The sequence below is a fragment of the Cyclopterus lumpus genome, chromosome 4, assembly GCF_009769545.1.
Source record: "Cyclopterus lumpus isolate fCycLum1 chromosome 4, fCycLum1.pri, whole genome shotgun sequence".
Classification (NCBI taxonomy): domain Eukaryota; kingdom Metazoa; phylum Chordata; class Actinopteri; order Perciformes; family Cyclopteridae; genus Cyclopterus; species Cyclopterus lumpus.
In genome coordinates, this window is record NC_046969.1 from 27,498,872 (window position 1) to 27,503,871 (window position 5,000).

Genomic DNA, 5,000 nt, shown 5'->3' on the forward strand with positions numbered 1-5,000 from the left:
TTAAATCTTTATTCCTTCATGAAGCTTAACAACGCTGCTGCTTTGTCACGTTTATCTTCATAAATATTAATATTGAAAATTAATCCTCCCTCAGTTTTTGAATTGATTTGAATTCATTTGAAGATGTTAAAACTTCAGAGTTCAACTTTCCGCAGAAAGAAAGTGACTTTGTGTTTTTTTAAAAGGGAGAATATTTCCCTCTGATGACTAAAGTATTTAATAACACAGTATAAGTACCCAACAACTATACGGTGCATTCAGGGACTTCGGAGATTTGAGAACCCGCAGCTGTTTCTCTCTGCAGGCCGACGCCCTTTCCTTCCAGCTCAAACAGCTGTATTAGGAAGAGGAAGTTACACTTTCACAATAAGAGCCTCTCTTTCGAATCAATTGGAGACTAACGGAGGAAGACGTGAAGCTCATTTCCGGTTTCTACCGGACGGTTAAATCATATCAGCAGATATGACCAATAATCCATCTGAACAGCTGATAAACAATCTGTGTTACAGTCAGTTTGTGTTTGAAGCTCTTTGGAAATATTCATGACAATAATAAAACTGAAGTGTTTTTAACTGGTTTCTTTGTCCTGATTTTAAGAGGTCAGTATAATATAATGTCATTAATAACTATCATCTACATAAAGATATTAACCACCTGATTAGTGCATGTGAGCGTGCATGTTGTACATGAGAATACTCAGAGAGGTTTTATGACACAGCGTATTAATCTGATCAATAGATCCATCTTCTCTGTGAGAGGCAGCAGCGCTTGTTTTCCCACAGTTCAATGCGTCAGGAGGTCAGGAGGTCAGGAGGGGGCGGGGCCTGTCACTGTAACAAGCCAGTGATCAGTGGGCGTAGAGCCAAAGACTGATAAACATCTCAGCCAATCAGACGGCTCAGAGAGAGAGACAACAGTAACAGGTCCCCTAGGACAGAAGGGGCGTGTTTCAATTAGTGTGTGTGTGTGTGTGTGTGTGTGTGTGTGTGTGTGTGTGTGTGTGTGTGTGTGAGATGAGTCCTCAGCATCAGTTCCCACCTGTCTGTCTCTTCATTGTCTCACTTTATCTGGGTTCCCTCCACGTTCTCCTCTTGGCAGCGTGGGTTCCCTCCACGTTCTCCTCTTGGCAGCGTGGGTTCCCTCCACGTTCTCCTCGTGGCAGCGTGGGTTCCCTCCACGTTCTCCTCTTGGCAGCGTGGGTTCCCTCCACGTTCTCCTCGTGGCAGCGTGGGTTCCCTCCACGTTCTCCTCTTGGCAGCGTGGGTTCCCTCCACGTTCTCCTCGTGGCAGCGTGGGTTCCCTCCACGTTCTCCTCGTGGCAGCGTGGGTTCCCTCCACGTTCTCCTCTTGGCAGCGTGGGTTCCCTCCACGTTCTCCTCTTGGCAGCGTGGGTTCCCTCCACGTTCTCCTCGTGGCAGCGTGGGTTCCCTCCACGTTCTCCTCGTGGCAGCGTGGGTTCCCTCCACGTTCTCCTCGTGGCAGCGTGGGTTCCCTCCACGTTCTCCTCTTGGCAGCGTGGGTTCCCTCCACGTTCTCCTCGTGGCAGCGTGGGTTCCCTCCACGTTCTCCTCGTGGCAGCGTGGGTTCCCTCCACGTTCTCCTTGTGGCAGCGTGGGTTCCCTCCACGTTCTCCTCGTGGCAGTGTTGAGTTGTAGTGGATTTTATATACACGTGCACATGTAGATAAGAGAGGTTATGTTTTAAATTAATAAATAAAGAAAGTTATGATAATTAATTTGAGGAATATTATGAAGCATAAGAGAGGATCACTGTTTTATTATTCTGTTTGTTAATGACAAATGTAAAGATTAATTGTATGATGCATGCTGTGTCTCTGAAAGGTATTTACATGAATACCTCCACTAACCAATGGAACTAACCTTCAGGTGTGAACCTCATGTCTTATTCTCTGGTCAGCAGCATGTCTCTGAAAGGTATTTACATGAATACCTCCACTAACCAATGGAACTAACCTTCAGGTGTGAACCTCATGTCTTATTCTCTGGTCAGCAGCATGTCTCTGAAAGGTATTTACATGAATACCTCCACTAACCAATGGAACTAACCTTCAGGTGTGAACCTCATGTCTTATTCTCTGGTCAGCAGCATGCTGTGTCTCTGAAAGGTATTTACATGAATACCTCCACTAACCAATGGGAGCTTAGCTCAGCGAATGGACTGCCAATAAAACTAATTGTGAGACGTGAATTTGGTCTCTTACGTGGTGACGCCAGACAGAACCTGTTGGCTACGTCAGGAGACTGGAAGTGAAGCCATGTGAGCGCGTCCGGGCCTGTATGTATGTATACTGATGACTCTTGTTTGTTATGATTAAATAATGATTATTATATATCTCTGGCTTCGGAGCTTCTTCTTCCAAGCACCAGGTAGCTCGAGACTTTCTGAACTCTTACAGTTTGGTGACCCCGACGTGATGTCTCTGAGTGAGCCTTGTGTTTTGAGGAGTGGCTCGAGGCTACAGAGTAGCATGATTTAGAGAAGGCTGAACTTTGTTTGGGCCTCTCGGACGGCCTCTCTGAACGTTCCCACACAGCGCTGATTAATCACGGTCTGCAGAGCCCGTTTGACCGAAGTCTGTGTAGATTATACAGGAAACATTTAGGTGTGGGGAGGTCAGAGCTGGTTGTGCGAGGTTTTAAATTTAGCGTGAAACACGACATAGATTCTAAACTATTACCTAAGAGGTGAAGGGGTCATCGGTATATTTGTTTGTTGAATGGATGAATATATGTTGACTGGAAGTTTTGTGCATGCCGGTTGTCCTCGCTGGGAAGCGAACATATTCCATATGTTAGATACTGGTTTCCATACACTTGTGCGTTTTGAGTTCCAACAGAACTGAAGTCTGATATGCTAAGGATATGCTATAGGAGCTAAGATGTTAGCGGTCTGCAGTGGGAAACGGTTGGAAGTTCGCTGAGTTATACCGACGGGTGCTCTGTGTCTATATACTAATTCTCAGGTTCTGTTTGGATGCACGGATAAATTATGGTCTGGAAAAGACAACGCATGAATTACTAGGCAACACGGTGGTGTAGTGGCTAGCACTGTCGCCTCACAGCAAGAGGGCCGCGGGTTCGATTCCCGGTCGGAGCGGTCCTTCTGTGTGGAGTTTGCATGTTCTCCCCGTGGCAGCGTGGGTTCTCTCCGGGCTCTCCGGCTTCCTCCCACAGTCCAAAGACATGCTGCAGGTTAATTGATCTCTAAATGTCCCATAGGTGTGAATGTGAGAGTGAATGGTTGTATGTCCCTACATGTGCCCTCGATGGACTGGCGGCCTGTCCAGGGTGTCCCCTGCCTTCGCCCTATGTCAGCTGGGATAGGCTCCAGCGCCCCCTAATGAGGATAAGCGGTATTGAAAATGGATGGATGGATGGAATTCATGGCTAGAAACCGAAATTTAAATTGCTTATGACGACGCCTGCGGTTGAGGGCCCAAAGCTCCGGGCTAGACAACGAAATTTGCGGACAGTTAAATATTGGATAACCAGTTGATATAACACAGTAAGAGCCAGATGGAGTCGCTGAACTGCCATTCTGTATTACTGCAAACGCGTTGTAAATAGAGTACAGTGTGCTAATGTCTTGTAAATACTACGTTAAAAATGTTTGTTAAAATAGAGGAAAATGAGTTTTCAGACAAAGGGTGCTGCAGCCAGTAAAACTCACTCATTTGAATAGGGGTGGGGAGTGCTGAATAGCCACCAGGTGTGAAAATCCCCCAGCCAGAGTGCTGCAGCCATTAACCAACTAACTCATTGACCTGCTGGAACATTTGGCCAGAGCATTACTGTTGTTGATGTATTCATTAGTATGTTGATGATAGTAATGACATAACCTTTTTTCCAGTTTTATTGTCAATATATTGATTTGTATGATAAATGCCAATGGAACTGCAGTGCAGTTACTATCTGTGAAGTGTGTAACTTTTTCTGTTTTCCCCTAACTAACAATTTATTCCAATTGCACCACACTTGCACGTCTAGACACTTATTTTACTTTTAGGATTTTTTTCCTACATTTACATTTTCTTATATAGCGCCAGAGTCAGGACCTGATTCCTTTAACAATGTCAGAGCCTTCTCCAACCACGACCCCACTCACATGGGTTGAAGCAGCATGCCATGCCGCCATGGACATGATGAATCCAGAAAGGAGGGAGAAGACACACAGGAAGCTGATGGGAAATATCCAGAAATGGAATGCCGAGGGTTTACTGGATGTAACAACCCTGGAGGGGCCCACAGAAGACCAGAAGTTGCAGCTGATGACAGTGCTCAAGCTGAGGCACGACGTGGCAAGGGAGAAACAGAAGGGGAAAGGATGGTTCACGTCCCGCTCAGCGGACATCACCAGAACCGGTAAAGCCATTGTGTCGGCAAGACTGCTGCTATATGGAATTTCACAGAGTGAAGCCATCGGTGCATAGAGAGGTGAAGACCCTGCTGGAGGAAGAAACACCAACCGAAGAACGGGGGATGGGCGCATATAGACAGAGCCATAGCAGCCCCTCACCCCCACCTCCATCACCATGTGGTGGAGTCACACCACAGACCCAGCATCCTGTGTCACCTCCCGCTTTACCCGTAGCGGAACCCTTCCCCCGCCTTGACCTCACGCCAAGTAGACTCAGGAGCCAAGTAAGATCCAACATCAACTACAGGACTACAGGTCCACGTAAACAAATGCTGTCAGTAGGAAGAGCTGCCCAAGAGGACAGTGAAGAAGAGGGCTACCAGATTCAGGCCCCTATCATAACCTTGAGCAATGGCTTAACACAATACAAGCCATATAATCCCAGGGATGTGCAGTACCTCGTCGACCAGCTGCCTCCCCTGACGAGTGGAGGATCCCCCTGGATCAAGGCACTCAACACGGCCACCAGTGGGACTCCATTAGCAGTGGGTGACCTAAGAGCCATCCTGGCAAAGTGCTCCTGCCTGAGTGAACTGCAGGAGTTGGAGAGAACTGCTGGCTGT

At 47.1% G+C, this 5,000-nt stretch overlaps 1 protein-coding gene across 1 annotated transcript in view; it reads left to right on the forward strand.

Annotated features, from left to right (window-relative positions):
• si:ch211-1a19.3 overlaps positions 1 to 572 on the forward strand; it is a 17,531-nt gene extending 16,959 nt beyond the window's left edge. Inside the window, exon 5 of the mRNA XM_034530232.1 lies at positions 1 to 572. This exon is cut by the window's left edge and continues 87 nt beyond it. The gene's annotated coding sequence lies outside the window, so the exon portion shown is untranslated.
• Positions 573 to 5,000: the final 4,428 nt, after the last annotated feature.